Here is a 22,752-nt window from a genome sequence, read left to right as displayed (position 1 = left end):
GTCACCAACATGGGAGATTCCTGGCTCCTGGCTTTAACCTTGCCCAGCTCCAGCTTTTACAGGCATTTGGAGAGTGAACCAGCAGACGAAAGATCTCTGTTTCTGTCTCTGTGCTTTTCAAATAAAATAAAAATAAGTTATAATTTTATGCTTGATCTTAGCCAAAAAGCTGAGAAGTGATGAAAATAAGTTAAAATTTTAAAAAGAATGAAGTGGTATTAGTCATTTGAGCACATATGGTATGCAAGGAACTGGGGGAGGATGTATTAGGGTACCTGTATCTTTGTTATAGGCTGAAGTGAACAAGTTCTCCCCCTCAACCTCCCTGTCCTCAGGGAATAACTGGCTGATCCTGCTGACATGGAGAAGACACCGGAGGAAATAACACTTGCCTTCATCAGGAGACAGGGGGACAGGGGTCTAGTGCTGGGAGCAGGAAGGAGAACAGTGACATGATCTTTGTATGCTGTGGTTCAAGGAATGCCCGCTCCTTTCCAGCACCCAGCTCTCCCTTACAAGATATGACCATTCAAGCAGCTTGCTTGCCAAAGGCAGCCCTACAAGGCAGCCTCATTCCAACAGCTGACCGTGAAGCCCCCAACTGGGGACTTTAAAGCCTGGGTAGGTGGTTAAACTCAGCCTGTCTCCTGCAGGCAGTGACAGAATAGATCCAACGTGCTGAGGTGTTTTTGAGTATAGAAGATAGCCCTTCAGGCCACTTGACAGGAGCCTGAGAAAAGAAAGGTGACTTGAAAACACTAGAGAGTGTTTGAATCCACACTAACACTTATTACGAGGAACATAACCTTGTTTTTCTGAGATGCGGCCTAATTTAGTTCAGGCCTCGGGCTTGGTAACTTAGCATTGACAACCTGCAGGTCTGATGCATATGTGTGTAGGTCTGCAGTGCTAATGAGATTGCTCAAGTGGTGACTTCTTTTTTTTTTTTACTGCTTCCTTCCTCTGTGTAGGTTGTCCATCTTTAACTTTCTCTTCCTAAGCAAAGACCAGTGACCTGGAAATATGAGTACTACCTAGGGGAGAAGGCAGAGCAGGCAGCCTCATTTGAAGAGAACATCCCAGTTGCAACTGACATGTAATTGGTTTTACCAAGGCTCCCTGCTTCTTTCTCTTGTTCCTGCTGTTCTGCCTGCTTGAACTGCCGGCTGCTGCCCCACAATGGGGTAAGCCGGAGCCATGCAGTCAGAACAACTTGGGTTTCACTTTCTGCTCTGCAGTTTGAACCATGTAATCTTGAGCCTCAGTTTCCTTACCCATGAAATGAAAACAGTAACAGTTGCCCCACCTACTCACAGTTATTATTCTAAATATGAAATGAGACCATTTATGAGAAAATGTTTTCTTTCTTTTTTTTTAAAGATTTATTTATTTTTATTGGAAAGGCAGATATACAGAGAGGAGGAGAGACAGAGAGGAAGATCTTCTGTCTAATGATTCACTCCCCAAGTGAACGCAATGGCTGGAGATGAGCCAATCCGAAGCCAGGAGCCAGGAACCTCTTCCTGGTCTCCCACATGGGTGCAGGGTCCCAAGGCTTTTGGCTGTCCTCAACTGCTTTCCCAGGCCACAAGCAGGGAGCTGGATGGGAAGCAGGGCTGCTGGGATTAGAACCGGCGACATATGGGATCCTGGCACGTGCAAGGTGAGGACTTTAACCACTACGCTATCGTGCAGGGCCCAGAGAGAAAGCACTTTCTATAGTGTAAGCCATAATAATAAACCAGTTAGTCAGTGATTACTGCACCAATTGCTGCCCTGTTTGTATTATTTCCCTTTTTTCCTCCTAAAGAGTATTTTATTTGAAAGGCAGATTTACAGAGAGGAGAGAGAAAGAGCTTTCATCTGGTAGTTCACTCCTCAAATAGCCTCAATGGCTGGAGCTGTCCAATCCAAAGCTAGGAGCTGGCTTCTTCTGGGCCTCCCATGTGGAAAGGGGGCTTGACTCCAAGGGGCCCAAGGACTTGAGCCATCCTCCGCTGCTTTCCCAATCTTTACCAGGAAGCTGGGTTGGAAGTGAAGCAGCCAGGACATTAATCAGGGCACACATAGGATGCTGGTGCTGAATGCTGAGGCTTAGCATACTATGCCACTATACTGGTCTGAATCATCTCTTTTTAATCAAGATACTATCTTTATTCAGATAATCTCTGTAATGTAAAACCCAGCTCACAGTCCACATTGCCATGAAAACTGCTTAGGCTGTTCTGCATTGTATTGGTTCCTGGCTTCCCTCAACTAGTCTGCACCATCCAGTTTAACACTGTTCCCAGTATTATCCTCGGTTTCACTTATTGAAGTTCTGTCTTCTCAAATGCAATATAAGGTCCTTCAGATTAGAGACTAGGTACTCTTTCAGTTTTTTCTCCCAAAATAGTGAACGTGTAGTAGGTTCTGATAGAAAATTTGATGTTGAAAATGGCTGCCCAGCGCACTATCTCAAATGACTAATTCTTCACCTGCAAAGTGCCAGAATTCTATGTGGGTGCCAGTTCCTGTCCTAGCTGCTCCACACTCATGCCAAGGGATTCTGCAGCCATGTGCCGCCCAGTTCACTGCCCCCATTCCGGCTCTCATGCTCATCATGAGAACCTCAGCCCAGCAGGAGTGACTCCTTAGCTACCGGACCAGACTTGCTCCCAGTCACAGATCTTGTGCATGCTGGTGGTTGCTCTGACTGAGCCTGGCATAGCCCAGCTGTCATTTTGGTCTTTGCCATCAGATGCTGCAGCCTGGCCTAGCCAGACCTGACCCCATTTCCAGCTCTTGCTGGTGGGTGCTGCAAACCTAGCCATGCCTAGCCTGACCCCATCCCTGGCTTTCATACAAACTGATAGGTGTGAGAGCCTAGCCTAGCCTAGCTCAGCATGGCCCACACCCCATCCTGGCTCCCATGCATGCCAAAGTGCTATGGTTTGGCTAGCCCTGCCCAGTCTGTCTCCCCAGAGCCAACCCATGCACCAGCCGACAAATGGAAAAGCCTTGCCTGGCCTGACCAACAACCAGCTCTGACTCATGCTCCCCAGTGGGAGCTACAGCCCACCAGGGGAATTTTTGAAATTTCCCCACCAGGTCCTCTCCCAGAACCATATTGCATGTGTGCCAGCAGGTGTGAGGCCCTTGCCTGGCACAGTCTTCACCCCAGTCTCAGCCTTTGTGTGTGCTGATGAATGTTGTGGCCCAGTCTGTTCCACACCCAATTCTTGGGTGCACCTTCAGGTGCTACAGCCTGAACCAGCCCAGCCTTTTCCCAATCCCAGTACACATGAGTGTTGTTGAGTTCTATGATCATGCCTAGCTCTGCCCATCACACCCCAGTCCTCAAGCAAACCAGCTGGTATGGCATTTCCACAGGGGTGAGCCCACAACCCACCACAGAATCTGTTCCCAGACCTCGTTCTCTTGTTAGCTGACTAGTGTCATGGCCCAGCCTAACATGATCCATTCCCTGCCCTGATACTCATTGGTGGTCGACTCCCACATAGCAGGTCCCCCAGCTATGGCTGTCATGTGTGCTGGTAGGCAGTGATCAATACCAACTAGCCCAGCTCAGGTCTCCCACATGGGTGAGTATATGGGTTTGGCCCCCAAAAGTCCTTCAGATTCCCTCCTCTAAACCACCCAGTTTCAGCCCTCTTGTTTACCTGCAGATGGTTGGTGGAAATCCGCTAGAAGTTGCTCTTCACCTGTCATGTTCTCCCTCAGCAGTCCTCCCTCCAACACATCCCTAGAACCCTTTTCCTGAGCAATCCATAGCCTCCCATGCCTGTGAAAGTGCAGATCCCCAAGCCTGGTCCCCCAGTGGTGTGCTGTGCCAACCTGGGGCCCTACCTGTCTACCCAGGGCCATGCATATTTGCTCATGGGTCCTCAGACCTGTCTGCTGGCATGCCAGCATCTGCTCCCCATGTACCTTAAAAAAATTAGTGGACTATGCTGGCATACTGGTATAGTTAACACAGATTTGGCTTTAACCAGGCCTAGGATGCCCACCAGCTATTAACTGCTTTTCTACCAGCAATTGCCTAGATACAATACAGTACAACTAGGCAGGTACCTACAGTTGGAGATAAATGAAATTATTTTTTACAAAGAAGCAGAGTATACACCATCCTAGGACATAATTGTAACGTAGAAAAACCAGTGATTCACTGACTTTAGAGGAAAAAGAAATTCATCTTACACACACACACACACACCTTGGAGAGACCTCAGGACTTGGGGCAGCTACACAGTTGGCAAGCTGAGTTGTGCAGACTAACGTCTCACTCGCTTGAGGGAGTACAAAATGACTTCCTTGCCAATGTGACAGGAGTAGCAGCCAGGACCTGTCGAGGGGGAGGAGCTGAAGGAAGTAGGAGGAGGAAATTTGGCACATTCCAATTTAGGCAGCACATCACTGATCAAGTAGCCTGCATCCCACCATGTGCTTATTAATTTTAAGAATCAACACATTCTTTGCATATCCAGGACTGGACATTTTACAGTCATGTAGCACATTGGCCAGTGAAGGGGCAGTCCTGGAGGAGAAACAGCTCTCAATGAATCATCTGTGGCACTGGGCACTGCCTACTGAATCTGGCAGGATGCCAATCCCATAGTGCTTGTAGAATCAACTAAGTGTCCGGAGATCCTGGTGACACTACTGTTTGTTCTTCGGAAGGTCAACAGGCAGGTGCCTTTTCTGTCTTTACCAACACTATCTTTGCTGCGAGACATGCTCTCCCAGTTCAGCAGAGAAATCTGGGAAAGGTCCCAGGGGCATGTCCTTGAGGTGCAATTGAAAGGGCACAGGTTCTGACTTAGCCAGACATAGTGCCACTCGTGGGTGTCCTTCACTTGCTAGCCCTATAATTTTTATCAAGTGATATAAAATCCCTGATCCCTTAAGTATTCTTCACTTCCTCTACAATAACACCCTATAAAGCTTATTTAGGTGTTTAAAATGTGCATAAAGTACAAAAATTAGTGGTGGTGTTTGGCACTGATCTTAATTGCCCTCAGCCCACATCAGAATGCCTGGGTTCAAGTCCTGATTCCACTTGCAGTTCGAGCTTCCTGCTTATGCATACCCTGGGAGGCAGCAGGAAATGGCTCAGTCGTCCACCTGGGACATTCAGATTTAGTTCTGAGCTTCTGGCTTCAACCCTGGCCCGATCCTGGCTATTGTGAATATTTGCAGAGTCAACCAACACATGAAAGATTTCTGTTTCTCTGGCTTTCAAAGAGATAAAAATAAACGAATGAACAAATAATGTAAAATATTAAAAGCAGAAAAATTTGTTTAGATCCCTAATAAAGAGGAACACTTTAGAAGGGAGGAGGGCAGTGTCCTTGCCCCCTGATGGCTTATAAGACTGGCTACTTGTGGCTGAGTTCATGGTCTTGTCTTTTTCCCTTTACTGCAGAGAATGTTGTTTTGATTTTCCTGACTAGGATTTAGCTAGGCATTGGTGGGTCGTCTGGTATTCAGCACATCATCTGGCTTCCCTTGGCTGGTTTGTCTGGAGCTTTGGGAGAGCTTTGAAAAGACATCGCTTCCTCTTTCCTTCATATAGCAGAGCCTCACCTTCAAACAAGCTAATCAGTTAGCCTAAAGGGAGTGAGGTCACAGCCTGTGGACAGTTGTACCTCCTTCTCCTTGATCAGGACTCGTGTCTGTTTCTCAGGGTACAGCTGTTGTAGTTCTGGGGGTGGGGACCCCTGGATCCCCTGTGCTAAGGCTGCTCAGCCAGTGTTGGGCAGTCTGCCACTGTCAGGCCATTTGCCTGAAGTGCCTGGTAGCAACAGAGTCCACACAACTGAAGACTTGTCCATACACCTAAATATATATTTTATTTTTATTGCAAAGTCAGATATACAGAAAGGAGGACAGACAGAGAAGAAGATCTTCTGTCCACTGGTTCACGCCTCAAGAGGCCACAGTGGCTGGAGCTGGGCCAGTACGAAGCCAGGAACCCAGAGGCCCCTCTGTGTCTCCCAGTGGGTGCACAGTCTCAAGGATTTGGGCCATCCCCAGACCACAAGCAGGGAGCTGGATGGGAAGTGGGGCCGTTGGGATTAGAATCAGCGCCCATATGGGATCCCAGCACATGCAAGGCTACTGCGCCGGGTCCCAAGACTAGCCCTTTTCTGATACCACCGTGTGCCCAGCCCGCTGGCAGCATTCTTAGGCCCATGAGAAGAGAAAGGAGGGGAGGGCCTGGGCAGCATTGCTTTGGGCGGCTCCGTGCCTGTGAGGAGTGGGCTTTCCTGGCTGTTACCGACTAGAGGACCGTGCTGCAGTCTTGTGTGGGTGTGCGCATTTTTATATGGGTGAATGTGGGGCCACACAGCTCTGTTCATAGGCTGGTCAGGGGTGTGGCAAGGCCAGCAGGCGGGAGCTCCTAGGATCTGTTGTGAGCCTAATCTCCTGGAGGGGGAGCTGTAACTCAGCCCTGAGGCTACCTAGCTGCGTTCCCCTCCCCCTTCCCAGCAGCCTCGCTGTCACAACAAGGAGCTTTGGCAGAAAGGGAGGGAGCGTGGGTGCCGCAGAGAGAAAAACACCCCGAAGTTTCAGTAAAATGGCAGGAGAGATGCCAGCACGCAGAGAGCAGGAGCCTTCTGCTTCTCACAGCCTGCACTGCTGGGCTGGGGTAGAGGCTCTGATTTCTCTTCCCTCCCTCCTTCCTTCCTGCCTTCCTCACTTCTTTCCTTCACACACCCTGGGTGATATTCAGGGAAAGAAAGCTTACAGTGAGAGGAGAAAGGGAACAGAAACATGCTTCTTAGAGGGAGCTCAGGGTTTTTCTGTAATTGCTTGCTCAGGCAAAGGAGAGTGTGTGTGTGTTTAAGGGAGTGTGGGTAGTGTATGAGAGTGCCTGTGAATGCGTGTTGCTGGGAGTGTGCACACACGTGTTGAGGGACAATAAAGATGAAGGGCAAATAGAACACAAAGACTGTACTGGTACAGTACAAAGATTGTACTGTTCAAATGACTGCCCTGGATAATCCACATGTGAATAATCAAATGCTAATGGCATTGGTACAGAGGGTTGGCCATTACTTGCTATTTTGTGGCAGTGAAATATATGTAAAAAGATATGAAAGGAAAAGACTCAAGACTGACATTTTTCCCTCATAATGCACAAATACATTCACACACACAATAAAACAACTCTAAAAACAAAAACCCTCAATAAACATAATGTTTCTGCCACAAAAGGTAGTGTAGTTCTTATTTGGAAAACAGAAAAAATGGCATCAGAACAAATTCTTCTTCTTTTTTTTGATTGTACTTAGAATAGTGAGATCAGTAGTAATTGAACTGTTGGACTGTCAAAACCTCTCAACTCTCAGAGCATGCCCCACATCGGGACCCTGGGGTGGTGTCAGGCGGCTGTCTTCCATCCTAGAGTATTTGGCTTTTGGGAGGCTGGGTGTGGCTTCTCCCATTATCTATCTCCTTCCCCCAGATACAGGAAGAAAAAAAAAGAGAATGTGGAAATAATGGTCTCACCCAACTTCCTGTATCCCTTGCCCCTTATCAGCTTAATTAACTATGTAAAAATCATCAAAAATAAAAATAATAACTATTAAAAATATTTATTTTTATTGGAAAGTCAGATATACAGAGAGAAGGAGATTACAGAGAGAAGGATCTTCTGTCCGCTGAATCACTTCCCAAGCAGCCACTACAACTGGAGCTGAGCCGATCCGAAGCCAAGAACCAGGAGCTTCTCCCGGTCTCCCATGTGGTTCCCATGTGGGTGCAGGGTCCCAAGGCTTTGGGTCATCCTCGACTGCTTTCCCAGGCCACAGCAGGGATCTGGATGGAAAGTGCAGCAGCTGGGTTATGGAAGCAGCACCCATATGGAATTCCGGCATGTGCAAGGCAAGGACTTCAGCCAATAAGCTACCACACAAGGCCCCCACTTTTTAAAAATTAATATAAAAAATAGAAAATATCAAGAATGCTACGCAGAGCTGGAAAGAACATTCTAGAGTCTAAATGGTGCTGAGTATCATGGAACTTGTTCTGGGGTACTACGCGGTAGTCTAGTGGCTTAAGTCCTTGCTTTGCAAGCACCGGGATCCCATATGGGGCCGGTTGTGTCCTGGCTGCTCCACTTCCTTTCTAGCTCTCTGCTTGTGGCCTGGAAAATCAGTGAAAGATGTCCTAAAGCCATGGAACCATGAACCTGCATGGGAGACTCAGAAGAAGCTCCTGGCTCCTGGCTTCAGATCAGCTTAGCTCTGGCCAGTGCAGCTACTTGGGGAGTGAACCAGTGGATGAAAGATCTTTCTTTCTGTCTCTCCTCTCTGTAAAATCTGACTTTCCAATTAAAAAAAATCTTAAGGAGAAATATATATAAATATATATTTAAAAATTAAAATTTTGTTTTTATTGTTGGTTACATAGTTGAGTGGGATGCACACCCATGTGGGCCTCTGATTAGAGTGGGGAGGTTCAGGTATTAGATGAGTGGGACAAAATTTTTTTTATTCCTCCTGTGTCCATGGGGAGGAGGAAGGAGAGGAGGCTGCTCCTTGCTGTCATGCCACATAAGTACCCAGGGATGGGGGATAGTCATTTGATGACACCTTAGAGACTCTGATGTGGGGAAGAGTGTTCTGAGAGTGTTATTGGAGTGTTTATGATAGCTCTGAGAAGTTGTTGGTTTTGTTGCTCCAGGGTTCCCTCGTTCCTTCAGCCACTCCCACTCCAATATGTCCCCAGACACGCCTTCTTCAGGGCAGGGGTAGCATGTCATGGCCCCGAGTTCCCCAACTTCCCCACTTATCTTATAAAAAAAAAAAGGAAAAAAATAAAGAATAAGCAATTATGTTTGCTTACTGGTATTTGGCGTTTATCAGGTCCAGAATGCACACCAACAACTGGTTGCTTTTCTCCCAACCATACAACACTTGCTTAAGCGTAAGATAACCTAGGTAATTACCTATGGCTGGGCTCATGGCTTTGAAATTAGGGCATTTCACCTAGGCAGTGGCTTTTTTTTTTTTTAAAGATTTATTTATTTTTATTGCAAAGTCAGATATACAGAGAGGAGGAGAGACAGAGAGGAAGATCTTACATATGATGATACACTCCCCAAGTGACCACAATGACTGGAGCTGAGCCAATCCGAAGCCAGAAGCCAGCAGCTTCCTCCGGGTCTCCTATGCAGGTGCAGGGTCCCAAAGCTTTGGGCCATACTCAACTGCTTTCCCAGGTTACAAACAGGGAGTTGGATGGGAAATGGGTCCACTGGGATTAGAACCGGAGCCCATATGGGACCCTGGCACACTCAAGGTGAGGACTTTAGCCACTAGACCACCATGCTGGTCCTGGCAGTGGCTTTTCTACTTGGTAAAACCCTTGTTTACTTAAAGTTCAAGCTATAGTTTTATGATAATTTTATTTGAATCAGGAGTTATCTTAGTACTGTTTTCTTATAAGATGTTTATGTTTGTAAGCAAGGTCCCAAGGGAAATGTTCATCTCACTCCACAAAACAAGTTTGCTTTCACATTTTAAAGATCTATTTTCATTCCAATAGTATGGTACTTACAAACTGATCCTTTATAATAATTCGCTAAAGAAATAGTAGGGTTTTTTCTTTTTTTAAATTTTTATTTTAGATGATGCTCACATAGTAGATCAGGATGGGAAGGATCGGGGGTCAGGAAAAAGTGGGTGGGATTGTTGTTTCCAAGTTTTCAATTTCTTTTTCTTATATCTATGGGGAAGGAAGAGACAAGGGGAGAAGCCACACCTAGCCTTCCAACCACCCCAGCACATGAGGATGGAGAACAGCCACCCAATATTGACCCAGGGTCCTGATGTGGTTACATGCTTCGAGGGTTTTGCTCAGGTGATTTCAGTAGTTGTGAAATGTTGTTGATCTTGCCAATCCAAGGATGAGGGAACACTTTCAATCCATTGGTTGACATAGTCTACCTTAGTCTCCCTTTGCTAGATATTTGTTCTTGTTGGGCTGGGGTAGTTGTCCAATCTGTTCTGTTCTCCTTCCTCTGCTATGATAACAGATGTCTTCTGAAGGCCCCAGTGGACTGCCATATCTTCTGTGTGGATCTGGGCCAGCTGTCCACTGCTCCGTCTTTTCCTCTGAGGAGGACCAGTTCTTGCAAGCAGGCCCAAGGGCATGGGCCAGGGTACCTGGGCACCACCAGATCCCCATACCTGGGGCTCACAGACCCAGCATCTACCACACAGGTAGGCCCAATGACCCAGGCTGGGCACTTACTGCCCCCAGACTGGCATGGCTTGCTTCACTTTAGCATCAACCAGTGGGTGCTTCACCCTGGCTTGGTCCAGCCTGCCCCCAGTTCCAGCTCCTGCTGTGCTGCAGCCTATCCTTTCCCAGCCAACCCCCTGTCCTAGCTGCGGTGTGAACTGGTTGGTTGTCATCTGACCTGGCCTCTCCTGTACACCGTCCTGGTCTACAGATGTGCCAGAGGATGTTATGAACTGGCCCAACCTGGCCCGCTTCCCAGACTTGACCCACATGTATGCTGGCCGGTACTGTAACCTGGATTCATCTGGGCTGCCCCTTGCCTTAGTTCTTGCACTCACCTGCAGGACTGTGTGCTGATAAAGGAATTCCCCAAGCTCCTCTATCAAGTTATCTCCCAGTGGCAGATCTTGTGCACAATGGTAGGTCCTTAGCCCAAGTTGACTTTACCCACCTCTAGTTCTGGCAGGAGAAGTGTCCGTGCCCAACTGGCCCATACCCAATCCAGTTCTTACTGTTTGGTGTTGTAGCCCAGCCACATCTGGTCCATACCCAGACACAGCTCTCATGTGGTTCAATGGGAGATGAGACCTAACCCAGCCTGTTCTATACGTACCCTGGCCCTCAGGAGTACCAGTAGGTACTGGAGTCTAGCCCAGTCTGGCTCTCCCCAGACCCAGTCCCCACTCATGCTGGAGGAGACCACAGCCATGTCCAGCCCAGCCTGCTACCCTCATTCTGGCTCTCATGCTCACCAGTGAGAATCCCAATCCAGCCAGGGCATCCCCTTAGCCTCCCAACTAGGCCTGTTCTCAGCCACAGATCTTGCACATGCCAACGGAAATTTCTGTTCCACTTGGGTGAGCACATATACTGCCTTGCATATTCTACCCCCACACCTAATTCACTCACATGCTGGTTAGTGTCATGGGCCAGCCTCACATTACCCATTTGCTCTTCTGACTCTCACTGGTGGGTTCGTGATGTAGCCCTGCAAGTATAGTGGCTTTGTCCACGAAAGACTCTCAGAAGTCATTCCTCACCTGGACATGAACCCTCAGGTCCCTGCTTTCCCTACCTGTACCCTCCCCCAGACCCAAATGTAAGTCCACACCACCAAGTCCTAGAGCATGCTGGGGAGTCACGCCTCCTGGCTGTCCACACCTATGCTGTTCCAAAAACCCAGCAATAGTGTTTTAAAGATTTACTTATTTGTATTTAGTGGCAGATTTATACAGAGAAGGGGAGAAAAGGAGAGGTTGTCTATCTGCTGTTTCACTCATCAGGTGACCGCAACAGCTGAGGTGAACCAATCAAAAAGAGGAGCCAGGAGCTTCTTCCAGGTCTCCCACATGTGTGTGGGGACCCAAGGACTTGAGCCATCTTCCACTGCTTTCCCAGGCCATAATCAGGGAGCTTGATCAAAAGTGGAGCAGCTAAAACTCAAACTGGGGCCCATATGGGATGCTGGTGCTACAGGTTGAGGATTAGCTTGCTAAGGCACTATGCTGACCCCTACAAGCAATAATTTGAAAAAATAGTAAGGTTCTGTTTCTTCATTTAACAGCCTACAATGGGTTTTAAAAGTTTATCTTTTTTTTTTAAGATGATGATGATTATTATTATTATTATTGTTATTATTATTATTGGAAAGCCAGATATACAGAGAGGAGGAGAGACAGAGAGGAAGATCCGTCCGATGACTCGCTCCCCAAGTGAGCCGCATCGGGCCGGTACGCACCAATCCGATGCCGGGAACCAGGAACCTCTTCCGGGTCTCCCACACGGGTGCAGGGTCCCAAAGCTTTGGGCCATCCTCCACTGCTTTCCCAGGCCACAAGCAGGGAGCTGGATGGGAAGTGGAGCTGCCGGGATTAGAACCGGCACCTATATGGGATCCCAGGGCTTTCAAGGCGAGGACTTTAGCCACTAGGCCACGCCGCCGGGCCCTAAAAGTTTATCTTTAAAAAAAATATTTTCTTTTCTTTCTTTCTTTCTTTTTTTTTTTTTTTTTTTTAAGAGAGTGAGAGTTCTTCCAACCATTGGTTTACTCCTGTAATGCCTGCAATATACAGCCGGGGCTAGGGCAGGCCAAAGCCAGGAACCCAGAATTCAATCTGAGTCTCTTCTATGGATGGCAGGGAGCCAAGTACTAGCATCTGCTGCCTCCTCCCTGGGAATGCCTTAATAGGAAGCTGGAATTAGAAGCTGAGACCGAAACCCCGCCACAGCAATATGGGGTGTCAGCTGCCCAAGAGCCATCTCAACTGCTGCACCAAAGGCCATACCATCAGGCACTTGATCAAATGCTTTCAATGTGTATTGTTATTTTGTACTCCTAACCATTTGTAGAGAAGTTCAGTAATTTAATTTAGGTCATGCAGATAACAAAAGTCAGGGAAGAACTTAAATTCTGGCTTTGATTCTAAAGTCCCTTGTCTTATTCTAGATGCTCAATTGTATCCTTTTATATTTTACTGCCCAAGGATTTCAAGCCATGTGGCAAGAACAACTACACAGGTGCCTTTAGAAGGCTGTCCCCCCAGAAATCTTGGTTCTTGGTCCAGACCCAATGTCAAGGTTATCCAACTCCAAAATTACAGCTCCTGTTTTTGGGATAGGTGGGGATAAATCTAATTGTACTTTTGGCACCTGAATTTCTTTGGGACTTTTCTGTTCTTTCTAGCACAGCACAGTTTTTGTAAGGGTCAGCTCTAGTCAAAGCAAACCTGTTATGGAAGGGGTAGTATTGGGAAGCAGGTTTACCTATGGCTCAGGATACCCACATCCTAAGTTGGAGTGCTAGTTTGCTCCTCAGCACCTCTACTTCCAATGCATCTTTCTACTAATGCATGCTGGAAGGTAGCACATAATGGCTGAAATTCTTGGACCCTGCTACCCGTGTGGGAGACCTATATGGGGTCTAGATTCCTGGCTTCAGCCTGGCTCAGCCTGGCTCTTATGGGCATTTGAGGAGTAAAATAGTAGACAAAGAATGTCTCTGTCCATCTCTTTTTTGTCACTCTTCCTTTCATGTAGATGGAAAAAGAAAAAAAGTTGGCCTGAAGAAAGAAGTGAATGCAAATCCTTTTGTAAGGTGTTGTTTGTGAAATGTGTTAAAAAAAACTCATAAACAAGTGTATGTGTTTAAAATTGTGATGACCAATCCAGCTGAGAATGGAGTCGGAAGGCTCTAGGAAGAACATAGGACTTTAAGAAAGGACAGTGATCACCTTATAGCCATTTTAAGGTATATAGCAGCCGGTCCTGTATACAAACTAAAATTGAAATGTCAATGAGCAAATCATAGGTTGTGGTTAAAAACTTGTTTTTTGTTTTTTTTAAACATACTGGTTACGCAAAACCATGTCAATTCCATAATGTTACAAATTGCTGTTAATGTTATATTGGGACTCGTAATTGACTGGGAGGATATTCTACCAGCTCTAACTTTGAACCAGAAATGGTCTCCCCAAGAAACTGTTCAACCCATCTGGACAATAAGTAGCTGGACTCTATGTTTGGTATATGTTTGCAAGGAAAGAATCTTGATTGAATTTGAACTGTAATACTGCACCAAGGTGGAGGAATCCACCAGGGGGGAGGGGCGTGGGGAGGGGTGGGGGGATTCCCAGAGCCTATGAAACTGTCACATAATGCATAATAATTAATAAAAAAAAAGTAAAAAAAAAAATAAATAAAGGACAGTGATCATGAATTCCTTCTGGAAGGAGTGAGCCAGAGGAGGCAGAGGGAGGAAAGGAAGATGATGGGTAGAAGTTGTAGAGGGGCACCTGAGGTACGTGTGCCTGGGAGGAAACATATGACCAGATGAATTATGGAGAACAGCTTTATTACTTTGACTTTTTGAAATAAGAAGTAGCTGTGAAGGGGGGGAGGGAGCAGCCTGGGAATAAATTAAATGAAAAAAGAAAATTGAAGCCATCATTTCTGGCCTGCTGATGAACAGATGTCAGCAGGCCCCTAGCCTGTTGCTGTATTCACTGCTTTTCTAGAGATAAATGGTGAAGCTCAAAGAGGTTCCAACTGGGCCTGTTCTCAAACCTCGAAGGCCCTGGGATATTTTGGTCACAAGAAAAGAAAGAGGGTTGGAAGTTGGAGACTAGGCTTCTAGTCTCTAAGGATTTTTTTTTTAAACATGAGCTATTTCACTGTTATCACTGGTTTTGACTGCAAAATTGAAGGTAGGTGAGGTAAAAGAAATTATAAAAGTAAAGGTTATAAGATGTTGGGATTCTTAGGGGCAGATTTGTTGGGTGAGCTAGAGGGCAAATACCCTCACCAAGCCATCAAGGAGACTAGCATAGCAGAGTACTTGAAGCAAATCCTGCTTGAAACCAGAGAGCAGGGAAGACATGGGTTAAGTAAGTAGCCACCTAAAGGAGACGAAGGGAGCTGGTGACAGACCTGGCCTGGGAAAGTAGCCCCTGTGCTGAAATGAATGGCAGTCCTCTGTGGAGGTTCACCCCTGCCAAGGCAGACAGGCTGAGTGTGCACTGGAGACCAGCGTTTGTGTCATGGCTTTCTTTGGCTGTCCTCTGCATACTGCCCAAAAGGGTTATTTACCAGCAGCAGGAGGAACAGGCAAAGATGACAGCTTGACAAATTAACCAAAGTCTGCGGCCCTTCATGTGGGGGTACAGACTTAGCACAGGGAACAGTTTTGCCTGTGGGGTAGACCCTGCTGATTCAAAAGGTCTCCAATGTGAAATCCTCCCTTCAACGCACAAGATTGAGAGCCTGAGACAGAAGAAATTTAAGGGATGTCATGAATGCCATAATCCCAGGATTTTGATGATTTAGAGACTTAGATTCTCCTTTGAAAGTCTGGCCCATAAATAGTGCTGGAATCAATAAATACTTATTGAGTACCTTTTGGGATTATATAGAGGATGCCACACACACACACACACACACACACACACACACACACACACAGACATAAGACAGCTCTTACTGTAGGTGAAATTAATATGTCTGCTAATGGATGGCCCCCTCTTCCCGTGTGTTGTTTACTTCTATACTCTCACTCTTGTCCTTTCATCTTCCTTCTTTGGCTCCTTCCTGCTGCTTTTAGTTATTTTCCTCTCAAAAAAAAATCATTTCTTAAGTTGTACGTGTGTTTAAAGGGCTCAGTGTGATGACTCAGTAGACTAATTCTTCACCTTCAAGTGCTGGGATCCCATAAGGTCACCAAGCTGCTTCACTTCCCATCCGGCTCCCTGCTGTGGCCTGGGAAAGCAGTAGAGGATGGCCCAAAGCCTTGGGACTCTGAGTGGGAGACCCAGAAGAAGCTCCTGTCTTCAAATTGACTCACCTCTGGTCATTGAGGCCATTTGAGTGAACCAGCAGGTGGAAAATATTTCTCTTTGTCTCTCCTTCTCTCTGTAAAATCTGATCTGCTTTTCCAAAATACCACAGAATTACACACACACACACACACACACACACATATACAGGAAAGGAAGAGAGACAGAAAGAGATATTCCATTCACTAGTTTTGTTCTCTCTCTCTCCCTCCCTCCCCCTTCCTTTCTTTTCTTTCCTTTTTTTCGTTCACTGTTTCTTTATCCAAATGGCCGCAAAGGCTTCACTGTGCCAAAACAAAGCCAAGAGCCTGGAGCCCCATCTTATCTGGCTCTCCCTTGTGGATGTCAGGGATTGAAATATTTAGGCCATCTTCCACTGCCGATTAATATTCTGGCAGCTCCACTTCCCACCCAGCTCCCTGCTTGTGGCCTGGGAAAGCAGTAAATGATGGCCCAAAGCCTTAGGAGCTTACACCTGCATGGGAGACTAGGAGGAATCTTCTCACTTCAGATCAGCTCAGCTCCAGCCATTGCAGCCATATGGAGAGTGAACCAGTGGATGGAAGGTCTTTTGCCTCTGTATCTCCTCTCTCTGTAAATATGACTTTCCAATATACATAAAGGAAGAGTGGACTATTATACTGGATTCACTGGATTGGCTCCTTCTGGACCAGTCCTTTCCCTTTCTGTCTCTCTGTACTGAGGTGAACAACCCACCACCTTGAGCAGAAGCTGAGTGAGCAGGTACCAGTGCTGTGCTCTAGAACTGTGAGCTAATGAATACCTTTTCTTTATAGATCACCCAGCCTCAGACATTTTCTTACAGCGTTAGAAGACAGATCAAGGGGGCCTATCTTCCCTCCATCAGAGTTCATCTCTCAGAAGGCAGGATGATGAGGAGTGTTAGCCATGCCCACGTTATATTAAAGTCAAGAAACACATCTGCTCAACTTTTTTTAGTCTAATGGCTAAAAGATAGGGAAAAAGTTAGTATGGAGCTGATGAAGGGTGACTCATTAAATTTATAATAATAATTAGGAACAAGAAGAGAAAGACCATAGAAAGGATGGTTTCAAGGGTGAGATCTTATGTTTTCCCACATTTTATATTTGGTGAGTATGTGGGAGTGATCAACACACTCACACTCTACTCATCTTCAGCTACAACTTTAATTTCAACAAGAAAAAATAACTTATTTTGAACATAGACTGTGTTTTTCTTCACTGAATACCAAGGCTCCTGTTGGCATTCTTGGTATTAGTGGTTTCAAGGTAAAGGTAAATGGGTTTGTGTAAGTGACTTTTAAAATGTTCTTTTGATTTCATTTGATTTAAAAGGCAGAGAAAGAAGCAGAGAGAGGTTCATTCCCTAAATTGATCACAACAGTCAGGGATGAGCCAGATCAAAGCCAGGAACATGTAACTCACTCAGTCAAGGACTTTCATGTGGGTGGCAGGGACCCAAGTACGTGAGCAGTCATGTCTTGCCGACCAGGCTACATATTAGTAGGAAGATTGATCAGAAGCAGAGGAGCCAGGACTTGAATCAGGCACTCCAGATGCGATGCAGGCATTTCAAGTGGTGATTTCACTGCCAAACCAAACACGTGCATTGTGGATTTTTTCTTGTTGTTCTTTTTTTTTTTAATTTAAAAAAAAATTTTGACAATCTTTACATAATTAATTAGGGTAAAAAGGTTCAAGGGCTATAGGAAAGTGGGTAAGACTATTATTTCTGTATTGTTTCCTTCCTGTTTAAAGGGGGATATTAAGGGAGAAGGCCCACCCAGTTTCCCACCCACCCCAGGTCCCGGATGTAGGGCATGCTCCGAGGTTCTTGCTCAAGTGGTTTTGATAGTTCACCAGTTATGAACCGCTGCCAGTCTTGCCACTCGGATTTTTTTTTTAAGAGGCAGAGGGAGAAAAAGACAGAAAGACAGAGAAAGGGAGTTTCCACCCAGTGGTTCACTCATCAAAATGGCTGCAATGGCCAAGCCAGTTTCAGAGCTAAAGCCAGCAGCTGGAAATCTAGTCTAGGTCTTCAGTTTGGATTGAAAGAAAACAGTGTTTGAGCCATCACTTCTGCATCCCAGTGTTTGCACAAGCAGTACTCTGGAGACCGAAGCAAGAGTCAGGCTTAGAACCTGGGTGCTTTGATATGAGATATGGTCATCTAAATTACTAGGTCAAATGCTCATTCCAGTGTGACTTGATAAATAATCTGAATTTTCCTTGCCTCAGCTTCAGCAATGCCTCAAGCATTAAGAGTTACAGCAGTTGCTGTGGGGCTCTGGTCAGTGAGTGGAGTTGTTTCAGACTGCTTTTTAAATCCTTTAGTTATGAACCTAAAAATAAAATTATTTTATTCCAGAGTTGCCGCTACCTCTGGACTTCCCAGGAAGGGGGGGGGATTGGTTGTTTGGCTTATTGTTTTTTTTTTCCCTTTTAGCCACTTATTTGCTAACAGTACCAAATATTGAAGATGCAATAGTGACAGATCACAGTACCTGCTTTCATGAGCCAGTCTTAGGAGAGACAGGTAGAAATCATAAGGTGGTTATTGCTCTTGGAAGGCATTGTGTGGTTTCAGAGGCAAAGGGGAGCACAGCTAACACTAAGGAGAGTGAAGACGCTAGATCTTAAAGGATGAGTCAGGAGTTAGCCAGTCCAGAAGGAGTGAAGAAGCAGGTTCTAGTCAGGGAGAATAGAAGATAAGGCATAAACAGGGACAAAGGGGGATTATTGTGAGTAGAGGTAAGGAGCTTCCTGTGAAAGGAAGGCTGAAGATTAACTGTAAAGGCATTGGGTAATGTGTTGTAAGAAGCTTGGACTTGATTGCACAGGCAGTGGGGAACTGTTGAAAATTGTGACCAAAAGGGCCCGGTGCTATAGCCTAGTGGCTAAATCCTCACCTTGCACTCACTGGTATTCTGTATGGGTGCTGGCTCATATCCCGGCAGCCCTGCTTCCCATCCAGCTCCCTGCGTGTGGCCTGGGAAAGCAGTCGAGGACGGCCTAAAGTCCTGGGACCCTGCACCCGTGTGGGAGACTCAGAAGAAACTCCATGCTACTGGTTTTGGATTGGCTCAGCTCTAGCCATTGTAGCTACTTGGGGAGTGAACCAGTGGATGAAAGATCTTCTTTGTCTTTCCTCCTCTCTGTATATCTGACTTTCCAATAGAAAATAAATAAAGGGCCCAGCACGGTGGCCTAGTGGCTAAAATCCTTGCCTTGAATGCACCAGGATTCCGTATGGTTGCCGGTTCTAATCCCGGCGGCCCCGCTTCCCATACAACTCCCCATTTGTGGCCTGGGAAAGCAGTCAAGGATGGTCCAAAGCCTTGGGATCCTGCACCTGCGTGGGAGACCTGGAAGAGCTCCTGGCTCCTGGCTTCGGATCAGCTCAGCACTGGCCGTTGTGGTCACTTGGGGAGTAAATCATCAGACAGATCGTCCTCTCTGTCTCTCCTCCTATCTATATATCTGACTTTGCAATAAAAATAAATAAATCTTTAAAAAAATAAAAATAAATAAAAATAAATAAATCTTTATAAAAAATACAAAGAAAATTGTGACTAAGAAAGTAGGATAATCAAAAACTTGCTTTATATTAAAGAGGTAACAGAGTAGAAATTTGATGGAGACAATTGTTTGTATGGTCCCAAGTGTAACAAGATTTGACGTCCGTCACCTATTCTTTTCCTCAAATAGGGAGTTCCTTCCTTCCTCCCTTCTTATCCTTACTCCCTCCACAACTGTGTGGTAAGTACTTAATGTAAGCCTGACTCTGAGTTAGGTCCCGGGAATACCTGATGGGAAAGTGCCACTCGCTGCCTGGAAGAGCTCACAGGCTGATTTTGTTCTTCGCAGACTCTGGTTCATTGCTTCTTCATGCTGATAAGACACCAAGAACAATGCAGTGAGTCTTTAAATAAAGCTAGATATATTCAGTATAAAGCCCTTTGCTATTTTGAAGTTATTATGTATATTTTTTTCTTCAAAAAATGCTTGTAGTAATTCTAGTTGTCATTGGGTTTTTTACTTGCTTGTTTATTAACTCTTGGTAAAATGAACTTTAAGCAATCCTCTTTCATATTCCAAAAGAATGTGTATATATGAGTGTTGGGTATTGTTACTGGTTGAAGATTAATTTCCTCATTCCAGAGGTGGAAGCCAGCTTTTCTCTTCTAATAAAGAACTTATTCAGAACACATGTTTTTACTGGACATAACTGCGAGAAAAGCAAGCTGTCATACCGCTTTGCCCTCCCTAGACTCAGAAGTGGGGGGAAGGGAAAAGTTGAGATCAGGATTTGGCAGTCTCCCCTTCTAGACAAAGGTTGTTGCTCCTGGCAACACAGAGGAGGTGACTGGTGTTCTAGCCATCCTCAGCCTGGGGGATCTGGGCTGGTCTCTGGAGCAGTGGCAGCAGGTCTACAGAAGGTGCCAGCAGATGTAACAGGAAAAGGTGATGAAACCCTAAAAGGCTGTCCCAAGGAAAGGAGCCTCTGGCCATGTCTTCTATGGGCTAATTGAATATGGCCACCAATTTTTTATTGAAATTAGGCAGTCAGAGTTTGCATGACCCAGGTACAAATAGCCTGTGTACCAATCCATTAAATTATCTTCCCTAGCCAATCACATGTTTGCTTTCAACGTAACATGAATAACTGCACTGCATCATTCTGCTTGTGATTTAAGCCCTGTAAGTTGAAACTAATTTAGCAGTCAGTCTGAAGAACAGAAAAAGTCTTATTATGAGTTAGCAATTTGCTTAGGGATTAGGGTGGAAATGAAATCCTGAAGTTCGGGAACGAGTTATCTCAGGAGAACTAAACATGTAAGCAACTGTTTTAATGCTGTGTAACAGATACAGGTATAGAAGCACAAAGAGCCATGATGCAGAAAAAGTGTGAGTAGAAGCACACAGCACCTGGCAGTGTCTGAAAGCAGCACTTGGAAGGGCGATAAGGAAGGGCCAGACTCAAAGTAGATTCTTGAGAAGCAGATCTGAGGTGTGAGTGCTGGTGTATGGACTAAGGATGTTAGGAAATGTTTTCCCAAAGAGCTGTCACCCAAGAGGAAGTCTTTCTCCTCACCCTCTGCCTTCAGACTCTCTTCCCTCTTTTCTTTCCCCCTGCCCCACATTTCCAGCGTGTGCCAGAACATCATCACAGGCTGCTGCTCTAATTACTTCATTCCATTTTAATTCTGCTGAGTTAGAAGCCTGTGAACTCAAGAGGAAATTCATGCAAAATACTCAACAAATTGGATGTGCTGGCGTTTTAGAAAAAGGCCTGACCCTATCTGCCCGTTTCATTCTCCCTTCACCCAAAACTGCTTCTGACCAGTTTCAGCTTGAAAAAATCCTGGGGCTAACGTGCTTATGGAGGATTGGCATGATGAATAAGGTGGGTTTGACCAAATTATGTAAGCCATTTCTGGTGGAAGGTGAGGAAGACAGGATAGGGGCTCTTGCATGGGGAATTCCATGAGACTCTTAGGAACTGAGGAAATCTTTCTCTAGAGCTCTGAAATATTGTGGTTGTAAATCATAATGTGTCCTTATCCGTTGAGATACTTTAAAATAGGAAATACTCCTAATTATAAGCTGTTTTGTTGCAAGGGCCAGATATAGGAGTTGTTAAATCAGTTCTCAAACTCTTGGTCTCAGGATTCTTTTATACTTCCGAGAGTGTTTGTTATATGGTTAAATCTATTAGTGGTTATTGTACCAAGAGTGGAAACTAAGAAGTTAAAGCTAAGCTATATAAAATAATAGTAATAGGGCCCGGCGCCGTGGCCTAGCGGCCAAGGTCCTCACCTTGAACGTGCCAGGATCCCATATGGGCGCTGGTTCTAATCCCGGCAGCCCCACTTCCCATCCAGCTCCCCATTTGTGGCCTGGGAAAGCAGTCGAGGATGGCCCAAAGCCTTGTGACCCTGCACCCACATGGGAGACCTGGAGGAGCTCCTGACTCCTGGCTTCAGATCAGTGTAGCACTGGCCCTTGCAGTCACTTGGGGAGTGAATCATTGAATTGAGGATATTTCTCTCTGTCTTTCTTCCTCTCTATATATCTGACTTTTCAATAAAAATAAATAAATCTTAAAAAATAATGGTAATAAATCATTTTATTGTAACATGAGTAACATACTTTTATGGGGGAAAACCCCTATATTTTGCTCCAACATATGTTGGTAAGATTGTCATGTTTTTAATTTTTATAACTCTATTTATTATCTGGCTTAATAGAAAAAGATCTAGATTTTCATATATTCTTCTGCTTTATTTTCTGTTTTCAAGATTTTATTTTTTATTTGAAAGGAAGGTTTACAGAGAGAAGGAAGGACAAAGAGAGAGCGAGAGATCTTTCATTTCCAGGTTCATGCCCTAAATGGTCGCAATGGCTGGAGTCCAGCTGATCCAAAGCCGAGAGGCAGGAGCTTTTTTCTGGTCTCCTACATGGGTGCAGGCACCTGAGGATTTGAAGCATCCTTTGTTGCTTTTCCAGGCACATTAACAGGGAGATGGATCAGAAGTGAATCAGCTGGGCATGAACTGGTACCCACATGAGACGTTGACGCTAGCAGACAGAAGGTTAGCCTACTATACCATGGCACTGACTCCAAATCATAGTGTCTTTCTTTCATTTAAAAAACAATTATTGGTTTTTCTTGAAAAGTCAGACTTATAAAGAGAGGGAAAGACAGAAAGATCTTCCTTCCATTGATACGCTCCCCAACTGGCTGCAGCAGCTGGAGCTGAGCCAAACTGAAGCCAGGAGCCAGGAGCTTCTCCCAGGTCTCCTGCTTGGGTGCAGGGTCCCAAGATTTTGGGTCGTCCTGGTCTGCTTTCCCAGGCTACAAGCAGGGATCTGGAAGGGAAGTGGAGTAGCCAGAACATGAACCAGCACCCATGTAGGATCCCAACACAAGTAATGCGAGGACTTTAGCCACTAGGCTACTGTAATGCTGCATCCAAATCATAGTGTTTTAAAGGCAGTTGCAATGTAGAATGGGAAACAGTACCTGTCAGTTTCTACTCTGACATTAAAATCCATTGGTTTATCTTGAATTTTGGAGATGTTGTAATGTCATGCATTGGTCATTTGGAAAATACAGACCCAATGAATGATACAGATCTTTCAAATATTGATGCATTTCACTATAC

The 22,752-nt window shown here is 45.5% G+C and overlaps 1 long non-coding RNA gene across 6 annotated transcripts in view; it reads left to right on the top strand.

Annotated features, from left to right (window-relative positions):
• The window catches only part of LOC131482590 (uncharacterized), a 109,368-nt gene that overhangs the window by 19,947 nt on the left and 66,669 nt on the right, over positions 1–22,752 (top strand). The window contains exon 4 of one of the 6 annotated variants that reach the window (XR_009247135.1): positions 972–1,346. The exons of the other annotated variants lie outside the window; for them this stretch is intronic. This is a non-coding gene — a long non-coding RNA (uncharacterized LOC131482590). Of the gene's footprint in view, positions 1–971; positions 1,347–22,752 lie in introns of those variants that run through there. 6 annotated transcript variants of the gene reach the window in all.

Source organism: Ochotona princeps, chromosome 19 (assembly GCF_030435755.1).
Source record: "Ochotona princeps isolate mOchPri1 chromosome 19, mOchPri1.hap1, whole genome shotgun sequence".
NCBI lineage: Eukaryota > Metazoa > Chordata > Mammalia > Lagomorpha > Ochotonidae > Ochotona > Ochotona princeps.
Note: the sequence above shows the minus strand (reverse complement) of the source record. Positions and strands in the feature narration are given on the sequence as shown.